At 50.9% G+C, this 15,918-nt stretch overlaps 5 non-coding genes across 5 annotated transcripts; 1 reads left to right on the plus strand and 4 right to left on the minus strand.

Annotated features, from left to right (window-relative positions):
- Nucleotides 1-1,313: 1,313 nt before the first annotated feature.
- On the minus strand, nucleotides 1,314-1,385 carry TRNAE-UUC. Its single transcript has one exon. It is a non-coding gene; the product is annotated as a tRNA-Glu (tRNA).
- A 906-nt stretch (nucleotides 1,386-2,291) lies between these two features.
- Nucleotides 2,292-2,364, minus strand: TRNAV-CAC. The gene has a single exon. It is a non-coding gene; the product is annotated as a tRNA-Val (tRNA).
- Nucleotides 2,365-5,398: 3,034 nt separating this feature from the next.
- TRNAV-CAC lies at nucleotides 5,399-5,471 on the minus strand. The gene has a single exon. It is a non-coding gene; the product is annotated as a tRNA-Val (tRNA).
- Nucleotides 5,472-7,728: 2,257 nt separating this feature from the next.
- TRNAQ-CUG lies at nucleotides 7,729-7,800 on the plus strand. Its single transcript has one exon. It is a non-coding gene; the product is annotated as a tRNA-Gln (tRNA).
- Nucleotides 7,801-14,920: 7,120 nt separating this feature from the next.
- Nucleotides 14,921-14,994, minus strand: TRNAN-GUU. Its single transcript has one exon. It is a non-coding gene; the product is annotated as a tRNA-Asn (tRNA).
- Between the last annotated feature and the right edge of the window lie 924 nt (nucleotides 14,995-15,918).

Here is a 15,918-nt window from a genome sequence, read left to right on the forward strand (position 1 = left end):
TTTTGGGGTACAGCTAAGCGCCTTGTGAGCAGTTTGGTCTCTTTGGATCTTGCTTTATGATATTTCAGGTAGGTCCGTCTAGGGCTGATCAGTCCCACCGCCGAGACAAGAGCTTCCTGGGCGTTCTTCCCAAAGGCCGAGGAGTTAGGTGTGGTCCAGTCTGGCCGAGGGGAGCAAGTACAGTTGCCTGTCCCGTGTGAGCACCAGGCACTGTTCCATGATCTTCTCAAAAAGTTCTTTCCTTGACATCAGACAAACCCCCGATCATCACTCTGCTAAGTACTTGAGGGAGAGCCTTTCCTATCCCTGGATAGTCTGAGCTCTCTCTCTCTCTCTCTCTGTCTCTCTGTCTCTCACATAACATTTCACTGGGTCTTTGTCGAGTGACCTCTAGCTGCCTTGCTCTCCACCACCTCTCAGCTTCATCTGCACAATGCAAGGAGGGGGCCTCAGGTGCCCTCCTCACACCAGCCGGGAGACTTTCGGACAGCACTAAGCTGGGCCAATGACAAGGCTCCCCTGGCTCGTAGCTCACGTCTAGAGACTGCTGTCCTTTGCTGCCTGATTTCCAGTGTCTTGAAACCCCGTTTTTCATGTCTAGGGTCTGTTTGTCTGTTGGTTCTTTGGGGGCAGGGAGAAGGGGGAGGGTGAGATTTAGGCATTTCTGTGCCTCCACCTTTGCCAGAAGCTAGAGGCGTCGCTTCCTGTTTTTAGTTTTCCTTCGATGGGTGTGCCAATTTGTATGTTTCCATGGGAATTCCCTTTTCCACCTCAAGGAAGGCGCCTTTTTCTTCGTAGTCTTGCTCCCACAACAAAGTTTCTAGGCATCTATCTGAGCTCTAACAAGGGGGGTGGTGTCCTACTGACTCAACAAAGTGGGAGCTACCATAGAAGGACGATGGGGACGTTTCCCAGAGGCACCCTATGGCATATGTCCAACAGGTAAACGTCCAAGTTGTTTAGAACGTCTTCCAATAACTGGAATTGTTTTCGATGGTGACCTCTTGAATGAAGTCCAGGGAAGACCTGCCTGCACGACTCCGGATTGCTTCCTGCCAAAGCAGCTCATGGACTGGCGCATGGGGGCATGCCAGTGCTCCCAAACACACACTCGGCTTCCCTTTTCTTTGTAAATTGCATGTCTGCTTTGGTTGGGTGCACACAATGTAATAAGAGGGGCGAGAGGGGCTTCCTCAGCAAGAAAAGCTTTCTGTGTGTGCGGACTACCGAGTGCCGAAGCTCGGCATGCCCCTGGACCTTGCAGCAAGAGGGAAGCCCCCACTTGGGCGGAAAGGAGCGCGAGGTCCAGAAGTTTCCCTGACCGGGAATCGAACCCGGGCCGCGGCGGTGAAAGCGCCGAATCCTAGCCACTAGACCACCAGGGAACTGCGCGGGGCTCTTCTTCGCCGATGCCAGTGAAAGGCATGAAAGTAGCGATTCGGTGCCGCAGCTGCCAAGAACAGAAATGGAGTTTCCCAGCGGCCCAGAGCGGAATGCAAGTGGCGAGGCGCTCGGCCCTTGCCTGGCTGCGCATCGCCCTTCCCTTCTCCTGGCCTGGGCTTCGCGTCGGGCTCCGAGGCCAGGCCACGAGGTCAGCCGGCTGGGCTCCACCCTGGTCTAGCCTGAGCTCTTCTGGGCAGCGGAGCCAAGAAGAGCAGAGCCCTTTCCGACCCTCGGGCTCCTCCGGACCCTGGGGCGGCCGACTTGGCTCTCAGCGGGGGACGGGAGCCGATTGCTCTCCTGCCAGATCTTCCAGACCCACTCCAAGGGCTCTCCTGATAACAGGCGCAGGTACGGGGTCCTTTTCCTCCGCGACCAGCTCAAGCCGTGGAGTTGTTTGGGTCGAGTCCCCGGTGGAGAGCTGGGTTCGGTCTCTTTCGTTCTGTCCTGGAAATCGACGTGTTCGGCAGATGGGCAGGTGTGTTGGGGGGAGGGAAAGCCACGTGTGCTTCGCAGGGATATGACCTTCATGGTGTTCAGAGACATAGTATGTGCCAGCGTGTGGAGGAGATTTAGGTCTCTGGTTAGGAGGCGAGGGGCTTTCCAAAAACAAAGGTAACCCGAGGTCAGCCTTGCCCTCTGTTTGCCCCCTGAGAGTAACCGGTTACGACCTGAGCTCCAGTGCGACTCGGAGCGGCGAAAGAAGGGGTGCTTCCTGGGGCTGAGTGGGCTTCCAGGCGGTCCCACAAGTCCTGCTTTGTTGCGGACGGAAGATGCAGTTGTGCCAGCTGCCTTTTCGCCCCTTTTGGTTTTGTCAAGAGGCGTGTAAATTTCCATAAAAAGACGTCTCCTGTTCCCGCCCGGTCTCGAACCGGGGACCTTTCGCGTGTGAGGCGAACGTGATAACCACTACACTACGGAAACGGGGCGTGCGCGGGCCTTGACGCCATCGCCAGGAAAACCCGTAGCCCTGGCACCTGTATGCTGACCACCAACTTACGACTCATTTCTGTTTTAATGGCCAACATTTCAAGCGGAGAACAACCCTGGAGCCCCAGTGATCTCTTAGGCAAGGAGACTGCAGCTCCCGAGGAGCCCTTGCTCAGGTCTCGTCGCCTCCCTCCAACAGAAGACCCTCGGGGTCGCCGCTCCCCGTGCCCGCACCCCCATCCCCCGACTCCCCAGTTTCAGAGCCACAGGGGCGAGGCAGAGCGGGGCGGGGCGGGGCGGGGCGGGCAGGGGTTAGGTGCGCTGAGCCTCAGGCGACTCTGGTGCCCATCGGTGTGGACGCCGTCCCTCCCGGCTTTGCCGACGTCGGTGGCCCTTTTCTTGGAGCCGGCGGTCAGTGCTGCGGGGGTCTCCGAAATGATCGATGCTTGGAATCCACCCAAGGCGGATCAGACCCGCGCTCTCAGCCCTCCCCTCTTCTCCGATACACCCGACCCACGCGCTCCTTCCTTGCAAGCGCTCTCGCTCGCCCGCCACAGCACTTCTTCGGGGTCCTCTCGTCCAAAGGGAGTCTCTTGGCTTTCTTTTGGGCAGGTCCTGCCCGGGCTGCTTTAAAGACATTGACAGAAGCCTGTGGCCACGTCCTCTCGGCCCCATTCGGGACAAAATCACGACGAAACACCAGAAACGGAGAGGAAGAAGAAGAAGAAGAAGAAGAATAGTAATACTACTAATAAAATAGGAGTTCCCATTGTGGCTCAGGGGTTAAGAACCCAGCCGGCATCCATGAGGACACGGGTTCAATCCCTGGCCTCGCTCGGTGGGTTAGGGATCCCCTGTTGCCTCCAGCTGCGGTGTAGGTCGGGAGTGCAGCTCGGCCCTGGCGTTGCTGTGGCTGCGGTGCAGGCCTGCTGCGGCGGCTCTGATTCCTCCCCTAGCCCGGGAACTCCATTGCCTCACGTGCAGGCTTAAAGAAGTAATAATAAGGATAAAAATAGATATACACCCCATCTGAGTGTGTATATCCCTGTGGGATACGGATGGTACCGTAATTTAGTACAACCCACTTCCCTGATGATTGGCAGTTCCTCCCAAATTTTAAAATAAACCTACTTGTTACCTGGTTCTGTCACTTCTATTAACTTCCCAAGTCTATAAAGACTTCCCCAAAACCCGTTCGTGGCAACAGCATTCATACTGGCCAAAAACTGGATGAAACCCACACGTTCATCAACAAGATTACAAACCCTATGCTGGTAGTGACATACGAACCCCATACTTGATTAATAAGTACTCCGCGGTAAAAACAACCATCTATAGATAAGGCAGTAATGCGGGCAGCAACCTCTCCCCCCCCCGAACCCCAAATAGTAGGTTCAGCTGAATATGCCCATCAAATATTTTTGAATTTTTATCTATTTTAATATACCTATTGGATAGTCCTGTGTGACCTCATTTTCCTGAAGCATCAGCATAGAAGAATGGTTGGCCCTGAGATGTTTTGATGGAAACTTCCTGGGTTGATGGAAATGGTCTAGCCATTCACCCGGCTGACAGTTACAAGGGCTGATACCTTTATATCGGTTAGCATGTCTTACTGTATACTTTTTACATTTACGTTTTTAACATCAAAATATAATAGATTAGTATTTTTTTTCTTTTGAGGGCCCCATCCGTGGCATACGCCACAGCCAGAGCATTGTTGTTCTAAATCTTGGTTTTACATGTATTTCGACATATATTTTTTCACCTTTGTGTAGTGTGCAAAATCTGGGCTAAAGACTCTGATATAAACTAGAACTTCTCCCATTTCCTAGACAAGGCTAGAACTGTGGAACACCTTGGCCTCGTTTACTCTCCTCCCCACTTCTGAGAGTTTGGGCTTAATTCGCAAATGTCTTTAGGGGAAATCCTGTACAAAGGCTCCACCTCCCTTATCGACCCACTCCAGGATCTTGGCTACTCTTGGGAGCACTTGAACAGCTAGCTCCCTTTTTCCTTTTTCTCCTCCGCCTGCTTCTCTTCCTCTTCTTCCTCCCCCTCCTTCCCCCTCCTCCACCTCTTCCTTCTCTAGGTTTCCCTCCTGACACGTGAGATGAAAGTGCTGCCGTCTTCCCTGACTCTCAGCAGCGGCTCTCTCCGCAGCTTCGCCACTGCTGGTTCATTGCCAAAAGCTGGCAAGCACCCTAAAGAGGAAAGACAGAGGGTTCGTGTCATTCCAACGAGCTCCTCTCTCGCTGGAGCTGACCCTGTGGGTCCTCGCTGTATTGGTATTTCCACGAAGATTTCAACCATACTTCCTTTGATCCAGACTTTATTTAGTTGCTTTCAGGGTCACAGCCGGTCTGCTGCAAACACTCCATCACAGCTGAAAGAGAAATCTTCTACAACTTCCGGAGAAATTATGTTTCCTCCCTTTGATTTCGTAAAACGACCCCACGGACAAACAGACAGGTCACTGGTACATAGCTGGACTTTTCTTGTAACGTCTCAGGGGAGTCCAAGAGAGGAGAGTCAAAGCTCGTGCTAGAAGCATGTGCAGACAAGGATTGTCTGCCAGGAGCTAACAATCGTCATGGCTGCCCAAGGTTCAAGAGTTGGATGAAGTTGGACCTAGTCCTCCACGGCAGATAGATCACCACCAAAAAAGCCAAGCGCACTTCACAGGGATGAACTTCTTGGTTTTTCAGAGACATACTATGTGCCAGCGTGTGGAGGAGATTTAGATGCTTGGTTATTAGCAGGCGAGGGGATGTCTAAAAGTAGAACACCCCGAAGTCAGCCTTGCCCTTTGTGTGCCCCCTGGGATTAACTGGTCGCGGCCTGAGCTCCAACGTGCCTGAGAGCAGAGAAAGGACGGCTAGTTCAAGCGGCAAGGAAAGTCTTAACCTGTTGCCCTTGGCAGATGCCATTGTGCCAGCCGCCTGACAACCCCCCCCCCCCGCCCCCGGCCCTTTCGCCCCTTTCGGTTTTTTCCAAGAGGAATGGCAAGTTCGTGAAAAGAGGTGACTGTTTCCGCCCGGTTTCGAACCGGGGACCTTTCGCGTGTGAGGCGAACGTGATAACCACTACACTACGGAAACACTGCATGCGCGAACATGTAACGCCGTATCCAGGAAAACCGTTAATCCTGACACCTGTATGCCAGCCACCAACTTTCTCTCTCTCTCTCTCTCTCTCTCTTTCCTTCCTTCTTTTTTCCTTTCTTCCTTCCTTCTTTCTTTCTTTCTTCCTTTCTTCCTTCCTTCCTTTCTTTCTTTCTCCCTTCCATTCCTTCTTTCTTTCTCCCTTTCTTTCTTTCTTTCTCCCTTCCTTCCTTTCTTTTGTTTAATGAGAAAGTGAGAAATAACCCTGGGAGCCCCAGCGATCTTTTAGTCAAGGAGACTGCGGGGCTCCCGAGACGCCCTTGTTTAGGTCTCTCGGCCTCCCCCTACCAGAGGACCCTCGTGTCGCCTCCCCCGCACCCCTGCCCTCCCGACTGCCCGGCTTCGCAGCCACAGGAGCCCGGTGCCCCCGAAACGCAAAGGGCATCAGAATGGTCTCACTCCACTTCGCCCCTCACCCGCCCCAGAAGCAGATTCCTGCGCCCTCGGAGACACCCGGGGCCGGGACCTTCCAGGCACGAATCCGCTGGGATCCAGCGGGAGCTGAACACCCGCTGGGCTCCCACGGAGGCTCTTCCCATTTCCTCGTCCGTCACCCTCCCCCCCCCCCCCCCGTGCTGACAGTTTGCCCTCCTTTCCGAGAGGCCTCCGGCCTGGCGCTTCGTTTCCCGTGTCCATCACGCGACCTCCACGAGGGCAGAGGGCAGGGTACGGTTGCCCTGGTGTCCCCACGCCCGAAACAGGGCCGGGCACGCACCAGGACACTCTTCGGCCTTGTCGGGTTCATACATGGTCGTCTTTAGCCCTTAGTCCCATGAAGACCTTTGAGAATGGAAATAAGGAAGCGCTACCCAAGTGAGACATTCTTTCTGAAAAGCTTTCATTCTAGTGCACTGACTGCTCAGCATCCCGTGGGGGCGGGCAACCGAAAGACCTGCAGAGCACCGTCTGCGCGCCCCCGGGAGGGAGGCAGGCTGTGTTCTGGGGGATCGATTCTGGGAGCGGAAAGGGCGGGAAGCGAAAACCCCTCGGGGAAAGCGGGTTTGGGAGGAGCACAGCGAGACCTCCCGGGAGGCCCGTGCAGGGATCCCGAGAGAGGAGCGTTGTTTCTGCCCCGTCACAGCGCGCGGAAGGAGGGAAAGAGCTGGAGTAGGAGCCAAAGCAGGAGGCGAGGGGAGGGGGCGCGATGGAGGGAGGAGCGGAGAGGGATGAAAGGAACTTGAGCTTCCGCCCCCTCCCTCGCGCCTTCTCTTGCCTTCCCGCTCCTTCTTGCGCTTCTTCCCATTCCCACGGATGCAAAATCCGGATGTATTCACACCTGAGAAGAAAGCCCCCACTCGTCTGTGCTCAGGAGCATACCCTTCACGCCACCACCACTCCCTCCCCACCTCTCACCTCGGGCTCCCAGACCCAACGCCCTTTCTTCCCTCAAGGACATTCTTTCAGACCACCGAGGGTCCCACCTCACTTGCTTCTCTCCCTGCTCCTTGTCAGAGCCCGGGTCTCCAGGTGTCTCTGGTCCTTCTGCTTTCTCTCGACAGATTTGGCTACGGTCTGGCTTGTCTGAGTGTTCTATGGAAATGTTGGACATGGTTGATCACTTCGTGTCGTACATCTTATCATCCACATTCATTAAGAAAAACCACTCCTCCCCGGCCCCAAATAAATAAATCAGAGGTGTGTGAAGGAGAAAAGGAGAGCGCCCCTGCCTCCCACTCCCACTCCACGGCTGACACACTTTCTGTATTGCATGTAGGAGGTGGTGGTGGCTTTGGAGTGCCACCTGTGCTATGTGGCCAAGGGACCCAGGAGCCCCCGACGATCCTGCCCTGACAATCGTCTGCCCTGTCCGGGCAATGGGGAACGTGGGAAGGCGAAGAAAAGGACGGTAACACGATTATTTGCAGAAATTGTACTTGGAGCACAGGAAACTGGCAAACAGAGACAGAACGTGTGGTTTATGATGGAGACCGAAGGGGCTCTTCCCTGGCCGGAAGCCCAAAGCTCACTTTCCACTCTACCTCATTTGCTGAGATGCAAGTGCAAGGAGAAAAGGCGGTGGAAGGAGAGGCGCAGAGAGAAAGCACGAGGGATGAGCTGCCACGCAGGTCAACCGTAGTCCAGCCTTGACGGATGGGTAGAAGACGTGTCTCGGGATCACCAGGGAGGAGGATGGATGGTAAGTAAAGAGGTGTTCACCCGTCTCTAGCCGCACGTAGGACGCCGCTCTCGGGGAGGTTCCATGGTGTAATGGTGAGCACTCTGGACTCTGAATCCAGCGATCCGAGTTCAAATCTCGGTGGGACCTTTCTGTTTAATTCCGACGGGGGGGGACTTTTTAACCCCCTAAATGGGACTTGCCTTCCAGCTCCCGCACCCCACTCCGTCCTCCTCTTGGGACTGGACAGCCTCCCCCGCCCTCAAGGAAGCTCTGCGGGGCACGCGTTTCCCCCGGGCCGGTCCCTCCGGCTCCCGTCGTGCTGGGCGCCTCGCAGCCGCGTTCCCCGCGCTGTTCCCCCGACTCTTGAAGGAATCGTGGTGCTGGAACCCGGCTTCTCTCTCAGCAGCGCGGTCCACGCGTACTTGGCGGGCAGAGGGCCATATGGAGCCCGGGGGCCCGGGCGGCTCTTCCCCTCGCCGGCATTGGCGGCGTGGGTCCCGCCGCCAAGGGGCGCAAGCCACCGAGCCTGGGCCCCACCTCGTCGGGTCACCCTGGGTCCCGGGGGGTAAAAGGCCCAGGCAGCGCCCACTGAGTCCTGCACCGCGAGGGGGCTTCACACCGCGCCTCTTGCGCCTGCACGGCTGTGCCTGTGAGTAAAAGGTGGTGGGAGCGGCTGTGACGTCGCCGATCAGCCTGGGTGAGGGCCTCTTCACTGTTGGGTGGTGCTCCGAGGCCTGAATTGGAAGTACTGTGTTTTCTTCCGGTGCCCCGTTTTGTTCCTAATTTTAATTGACCCTATTCCGGATCAATGGACTGATTTTATTCAGAATTTCTCGCTCCTCAGTCTCCACTGGACCCGAAAGCCGCCGTTAGGCTAAGACTGGCACCTCGACTCCAGGAAATCTCGTCCTCCCCCCGCCCCCCCAAGCTCAGCCAGAAGAGGAGGACCGGCAGCAGATTCCAGCGTCTGAGGAGACCCCCCCCCGCTCCCCCCCGTCCCCAGGTGCCCAGCCTCTGCCGCCGTCCAGGCTCCTCCGGGGCCAAAGGTGAGACGCGCCGGAGCCGCTCGAGTCCGGACCCTGGGTCTCCGCTTCGTCCTGCTCCGCAGAGGAGACGCCCCAGGACGTGACCAGATGGAAACACGTTCGTCCCCTTCTGCTCGGTAGAAAAATACGGATGAGGATAGTGGTGGACTTGCATAGCTAATTAAAATGGTCCCTTCCAGGTGCTAAGGAGCACCCTTCCGATTTCTCTATCTTTTGGAACTTTCGGCGGTTACAACGGACTCAGTGACACAGCTGTCTACGTAGGGTCTCACGTTGGAAGGCGCGAAAAGAAAGGTGTGAGGCCGGCGACAGGATCCGAGAAGGGAAAGAACGGAGAATGACAAAGAAGGGGGAAAGGGCCGGCAAGGGGGCGAGCACACTGCGGGAGCAGTCGCTGGGTTGGGGCGGCCGCAGCTAATCCTTCGGGAGTGCTCCCACCCTTTCCTGATCCGCCGCAGAACCCACTTCCTCCCCAGCTCCCAAAGCCGCTGGCCTGGCATCTGCTGCTGCCAAGTTTCCTTTGCTGCTGGTTCGCTTGAGAGCGTTGAGGTGGGTTGTCCAGCGGATTTGCAAGTGAGTGGAAGTCTTGGCTTCTGCCTTGGAGATGACTGGCGCTCGGGGAAACACACACAAACTCCTCTGGTCCCTTCGCAGGCGGGTCTACAGGTCCTGGAGTGGGAGACTGGGAGATGAAAGAGTGACAGTATTTATTTAGAGAGAAGGAGATACACAGCCAAACCGTTGGTTACATGTGTCGAAGGTGGTTATCCCTGGAAAAAAGGAATGTGGGATGGGATCAGGGGACTCCTCTTTTCCATATCGGGTCACATGTAACTTTGATTATATCTATATCTTAATAGCTATATTTTAATTAGCTATAGATAGATAGATGTAGATATAGATACAGGTAGGTATCTCTATATCTTTCTATCTAGCATCCATCTATCTATCTATCTAACTAATTTGTCTTTTTAGGGCCACACACGGGGCATATGGAGGTTCCCAGGCCAGGGGTCGAATCACAGCTACAGCTGCCGGCCTAGGCCACAGCCACAGCAAGGCCAGATCCAAGTCAGGTCTGCCACCCACACCACAGTTCATGGCAATGCCAGATCCTTAACCCACTGAGCAAGGCCAGGGATGGTTCACGTCTTCACGGAGCCTAGTTGGGTCTATCACCGCTGACCCACGAGGGGAACTCCTATAAAATATGTTATAAATATATATAATATAGTATATAAATATATTTAAAAGTTCATTTTAAAGTTAAATGTTTCACGTCTATCACTCTTAAAATCCTGGTTCTTGTGTCATGTGAAGAAATGTTTTCCACTGTTAAACCATAAATTCTGTATTGGGACATTCTTGAAGGAAAGAATTGGACCATTATTTCCCTTCGGATGAGCTGATCAGATGAGATCATCAGCTCACAGATCTTCCAGCCCAGGGGATTACTGCTTATCAGAGAGGATCACTTTACTCTCCCTAGGAGAGTCCACAGCCCCTGAAACATATCAGGAACTTAAAGTCAGTTTTCATTGTAAGCAGTCCTTACCCAGGGTTGTGGCCTCACACATGAGCTTATGCTCAGTGATCATATACAAAGTGCCATGTGCCCGGGCTCAGAGTCTACAAGTTTTACGTGAGTTGACTCATGTAACCCTGTCAACAGGCCTATGTCATATAACTGTCCTCATTTTACATATGAGAAAACTGAGAGGTTGAATAACCTGTGCAGTCACTCAGTCAGTGAGTGGGATTTGAAAGCAGGAATTTGAACCAAATCCAGCCTGGCTCCACAAGATATGCTCCTAATCAAAGAGAAACGCACATGGTAAAAGTGCTTGACAGTAAATTGAAGTCTGGGAGTTCCTGTTGTTGTTCATCGGGTTAAGAACCCGGCTAGTATCCATGAGGCTGTGGGTTCCATCCCTTCCCTTGCTGGTGTGGGTTAAGGATCCAGCATTGCAGTGAGCTGTGGTGTGTGGGCCACGGATGCAGCTCAGATCTGGCGCTGTTGCGGCTGTGTTGTAGGGCAGCAGCTCCAATTTGACTCCTAGCCTGGGAACTTCCATATGCAGCAGGTGAGGCCCCAAAAAGCAGGGGTGGGGAGGGGAGAAATTGACATCTCTATTTCTTTGGGGCAAAAACCACCAAGGAGGAGTCATATACCAGGCATAAAACTGTCCTAAATATTCTCATAACCCTCCTGTCTCCCAAACATCCTTCTTATCCCAACAGCTGCTCCCCCTTAAATCTCCAACTTAAACACAATTCCTACCAGAACCAGGTTTTCCTCCCCTTTATCTTTTCCTCTCACCTACCCAATACCTCTTCAAACTCTTCTCAAACTCTTTTCAAACTCTTCTGTTCTTTCACTTCCGGGTCATCCATTGTTGAAATTTAAATATCTGAAAAATGCATAAAGAAGAAAAAAGGCAGCCATTCATATCACCACCGCCTTTTTAGCTACTGTTAACATCTTCACATATTTTTCTTCAAATGTGTTTTAAGTTATTCTAATTTTTGCAAAAAGCATAGATGCTTGTTATACAAAATTCAAATGATGCAGAAAATCCAAATACGTAAAAATTTGAAACATCTGAAATTCAAAAGTTTTTGTGAACATTAGGTAAAGATTAATAGAATCATTTGTTATATCTACAGAAAGAAGAACATACATAAGTATGCTTTTCTAAAATTGAGCTCATATAGATGCCATTTTTCTTTTAAAATATTCAGTTTAATCGTACATGAATTTAATGGAAGGGAAAATACAAAAATAAATGAAGGAAGTGTTGCATTTTCAATGAGATTGTTTATTATAAGAGCAATGCTTTTCTAGAAGAATCCTGTAAGGCTCATAATAATAATGATGTTGATGATGATAATTTAATTAAGGCCTTAAACTTTGGAAGGATTCTTTTTTCTTTTTTTCTTTTTAGGGCTGTACCGGCGGCACATGGAGGTCCCCAGGCTAGGGGTCGAATCTGAGCTGCAGCTGCCGGCCTATGCCACAGCCACAGCAACGCCTGGTAGCCTGGTCTGAGCAGTGCCTTCGACCTACAGTGCAGTTCATGGCAATGCCGGATCCTTAACCCACTGATTGAGGCCAGGGATCAAACCCTCATCCTCATGATACTAGCTGGGTTCGTTACTGCTGAGCCACAGCAGGAACTCCTGATCATTATTTTAAAAATCAAATTTCTTAAGGTAAAATTTGAAAATAATCAAATGCATCTATTTCAAGTTTGATGACTTCTGACAAATGAATACACACACATGTCCCCATTACCCTGTTTAAGAAAAAAAGAACATGGCCATTACTCCAAAAATGTCCTCTTGTGCCCCTTTGCCTGTCCATCCCCCACCACGGCCAGAGCCAGGTCCTCAGTGATCTAGTTTCTGTCCCTTTGGATTAGTTTTGCCTGTTCTAGAAATTCACATACTTGGAACCACAGGGTGTGTAGTTGTCATCATTCAGCAGGATGTTTTTGAGATTAATCCGTATTGTTGCCAGGTATCAAGAACTTGTTTCCTTTCATTGCTTCATTTCATCGTATTCCTTGGACTGAATACGTCACAATTATATCTGTTCACCTCTTGTTGGACATTTGAATTGTTTTCACTTGGGGGACTCTTATGAACAAAGCTGCTGTGAAGAAGTCCCTTTGGTGGGTCTATGTTTTGTAAATTCCACTCAAATTTTTTTATTCTTTCATACTGATTTATTTTGTGCATGGATGTTACATTCACAAATACAATTTTTTTTTTTTTTTTGAATCTTACGAAAGCCTGAAGTACAAGCTTATCTTTGTTTCCTAGCTGGACATGTTTATTATAAGCCGCATACTATGCCAGGTGTATTATTAGGTTATCTCATTCTACACAACACCTTCATGAGGTACTTATCATCACTTTCACATGACACTTGCAAAATTGGCCCAGCACATTGAAGGAGCTGGTCCAAGGTCAAACAGAAGGCAAGTCCACGTGGCATCAGGCCTGGAACGGAAGCTCCCCCCAAAGGTTGGCCTCCTAGCCACAGACCCAACCCAAGTCTCGGTAATAAGCTTGGTATGTCTGATGGGCCCAGAAACCAGTATCCAAGCAGGCCCTGGCCACAGTGTTGCTTAGCTTCGTTTGGTCAGAAACTCCTGGATCAGGGATCCAGAGAATACTAGTGTGGGCAATTTTGAGACTAAGGAGATTGGTTAAAGACTCTAAAAACCCGTTTTCTCATCAGTGAAGCACTGAAAGGTAACCTCAGTCTTGGTTCAGATATTCTGTATTTGAGCAAAGAAACCTCCCGCTGCTAGGGCGAGTAGGATGCACTACTATTCTTTCAATGACCCAAACATTCCATTGGCATCCTGTGCTTTTCAGTTGGTTTTCTTTGGACCTAGCCTTAAGTATGGCCCCTCCTCACCCCATTCCCACTGCCAGCACCCCCCCTTGGATCTCAGAGGCTTGTAGAACTGAGCTGATCTGTGAGTACAGTCCTCAAGGTAGCCATGAGGGAGCAGTAGTCCTTCTGTCCATAGCCCTGCCTTTTCTGAGTGGCCCTGAGTTTGTGGATCAGAAGGGAGAGCGAAGCAAGAAGAGAAGAACGTATCCTGGGGAAACGGGTTGCCCAGCTGCAAAGCCGACAACTATAAACACTGGTTTCCTTCTAAACTGTAATCCAATATGCTCAGAGAGGGGAAAAAAAACTAAAATTACTTTTGACTGGAAAAAAAAAAGTTTTGTAAATTCCGACTGCCATTTAAAAGAGAAGGGATGTTAAAGAAACTTCCTAATTTATCAGCCTACTGAAGCATGTCAAGTGCAAATTGGAGGCTGAAAGAAAGCTAGTTTTATATGAAGGCAAGTAATAAGGGAAGGCCTGAGAGAAAAGAGGGGGAGTGGGAGAGGAGACTGGAGCCAGAAATACGAAGCGGCTGCTGGGAGTGGGAAGAAGGAGTGGGTGGCATCTAGGGAATTTTCTGGCAATGATTGCAAGGCAGCTGACACTCAAGAAATGAAGTCCGAGAAAAGATTAGATGGCAGGAAACCAGTAGAAGGAATGGCTAGTTGCAAACTCTCACAGCACAGGCAGATGAGAAACTGGACTCTGGTGCCTCCCAATATCTTGTGTTCCCTCCTGGAAAGACCACTGGATATTCTGGTTCAGACTCAGGTCTTACCTGAGTGGCCTACGTATGCTGGATTACACAGAGTAAACACAGCAGCTTCAACATGGATGAAACAAAATGCACCAACAGGTGAGTGCAGGCATTATCGCTTCTACGCCAGGAAGGCAGTAATAAGATGCATATCCCAGCAAAGAATGAATCTTCTCAAAAAAAGGTTTTCTCCCAAAAGAATGTGGTCTCTGCTGCAGATAAATGGAAAACCTAGTACAAAGGCGATGAAAGCAACTACTAGCAGGAACTGACAAAAAGAACCACTTAGAGAAAGACCCAACGTCTGTGGGAAGTTGCTAGAAACCAGTACCAGTAGGGAATTTTATGGCTCCTACCCCTAAAAATTCTTTCAAAAATAAAGGTGAAAAACGACATTTACAGGCATCCAAATGCTGAAAGACGTATTCACCAGCTGACCCACACCACAAGAAAAGTTAAAAGAGTCCTCCAGGAAGAAAGAAACTCACACCAGAGAGAAATCTCCATGGGCACAAAGGGATGAGGTACAGATGTGTTGAGTTACAGATCTATGGTCTAAAGCCTCCAGCAGTCGTGGCAATAACAGAAGTTACTTCTAATAAGCCAGTGAAGGTGAGGGAGTGGAACCATATACAAAACCATGTAAACTCTTGTAAAACATTTGCCCTTCCAGAACTCTACAAGTAGGCATGTGGACAAGATGATGACTGCATTTCTTTGGTAACAATAAAAGTACGATTTGCAATAATAAAAGCATAGAAGTAAATTGATTTTAAAGGTACATGTAAAGGGTTTAATAAATAGCAGTACAAATAATGGAGGGCAATTCATTGTTAAAAGGAACCCAGGGGGTAAGGATGAGACGACGACTCCGCTGTTGCCAGGAATGCTGTATTTCAAGAGACCTGGTTTCCTCCAGAGGCCTTCTGTGAGGATAAGCGATGGTGTCGTGTCGGGCAAAACGGAGGAGATAACACCCCAAATTCACGCATAAGTGTTGCGCCAGGGAGAAAGCAGCCCATGCCACTTAGTTACACCTCCAAAGGCCCAAGGAAGCGTCCCTGGGTGGGCTCGAACCACCAACCTTTCGGTTAACAGCCGAACGCGCTAACCCATTGCGCCACAGAGACAGGCGGGAGGCCGCCCCCGCTTCATTCCCGTCAGAGCCACGAGTCTTTTGCCAGCTTGCGGTGCCGGCGCAAAGCATAGGAAAACGTGGGAAAGCCGTGTGTCGGGCGATTCCGAAGGCAGAAAGGCAGCTGACCTCCACACCCGCTGCAGATGCCAGCGCCTGGGAGACGCCCGCGGCCACGGCGTCCCGGGCTTGACCAAATGGGACCCCGGGGAAGCTGAATGCCCGGTGGGCTCAGGAATGGTTCTTCCAGTTCCTCGCCGCGCCTTCCCCCAACCGTCTGGCACAGGCCTCCCTCAGCTTGGCCGTGGAGGGAAAGAGGCAGGGGAGGCAGGAACAAAGCAACATTACTTCCCAGGAGGAGACCGGTGCAGAGACAAGGGCTGGATGCAGGGGAGATGAGAAATGCATCAGAATGGGGAGCGAATAACTCTGTCTTTATGCAGATTTTAACATCTACTATCTTCTCAGTAAAATACATTCTTAAACATGTGTTCATTTGTTGTAACAATGTATGGTGATTTTACCTTTTTCTGAAAATTATTTTTTAGCGCTTTTCTTTGGATGTGTTCATACGTCATGAATTCACATTTTCGGAAGTTTTTTAATGTGTTAATTTTTAAATTTTACACTTATAGCATAAAAGATTTTATATTTTGTTTACCTTTTTATGTGTATGTATAGTATATATATATACAGAACATTGTTTTCCCTGTATCAGGAGTTTCATGAAGATGTTTAAAAAAAAAAAACCCTGTGGAGTTCCCTTGTGGCTCAGCGGGTTAAGAACCCGATTAGTGTCCATGAGGATTCAGGTTCGTCCCTGGCCTCACTCTGTGGGTTAAGGATCCTGTGTTGCTGTGAGCTGCGGTGTAGTTTGCAGACGTTTTTTGGATCCCATGTTACTGTGGCCGTAGGTGGG

This window comes from Sus scrofa, unplaced genomic scaffold, assembly GCF_000003025.6.
Source record: "Sus scrofa isolate TJ Tabasco breed Duroc unplaced genomic scaffold, Sscrofa11.1 Contig46, whole genome shotgun sequence".
Taxonomy (NCBI): domain Eukaryota; kingdom Metazoa; phylum Chordata; class Mammalia; order Artiodactyla; family Suidae; genus Sus; species Sus scrofa.